This window comes from Apis dorsata, unplaced genomic scaffold (genome assembly GCF_000469605.1).
Source record: "Apis dorsata unplaced genomic scaffold, Apis dorsata 1.3 scaffold_894, whole genome shotgun sequence".
NCBI lineage: Eukaryota > Metazoa > Arthropoda > Insecta > Hymenoptera > Apidae > Apis > Apis dorsata.
Window position 1 is genome coordinate 15,082 of NW_006264009.1, and position 216 is coordinate 15,297.

Genomic DNA, 216 nt, shown 5'->3' on the forward strand with positions numbered 1-216 from the left:
TTCAAAATTACGCTATCGCGACCTCGCAACGCTTACACCCCTCTGCGCCACCCCCTTTTCTGTCCTCCGGTCTGCGGTACCACACCGATGCCTTATACCCTTTTGTCGTTGAAAGCCTCTCGAAAATCATCTTCGACCTATCTGTTTTCGGATCGAGAGAGCGAGAGAGAGAGAGAGAGAGAGAGAGAGAGAGAGAGAGAGAGAGAGAGAGAGAGA

At 51.4% G+C, this 216-nt stretch overlaps 1 protein-coding gene across 1 annotated transcript in view; it reads left to right on the forward strand.

Annotated features, from left to right (window-relative positions):
- Nucleotides 1–216, forward strand: part of LOC102674319 (homeobox protein OTX1-like) — a gene marked incomplete at its 5' end in the record, with an annotated part of 14,088 nt that overhangs the window by 9,058 nt on the left and 4,814 nt on the right. The gene's annotated exons all lie outside the window — the stretch shown is intronic.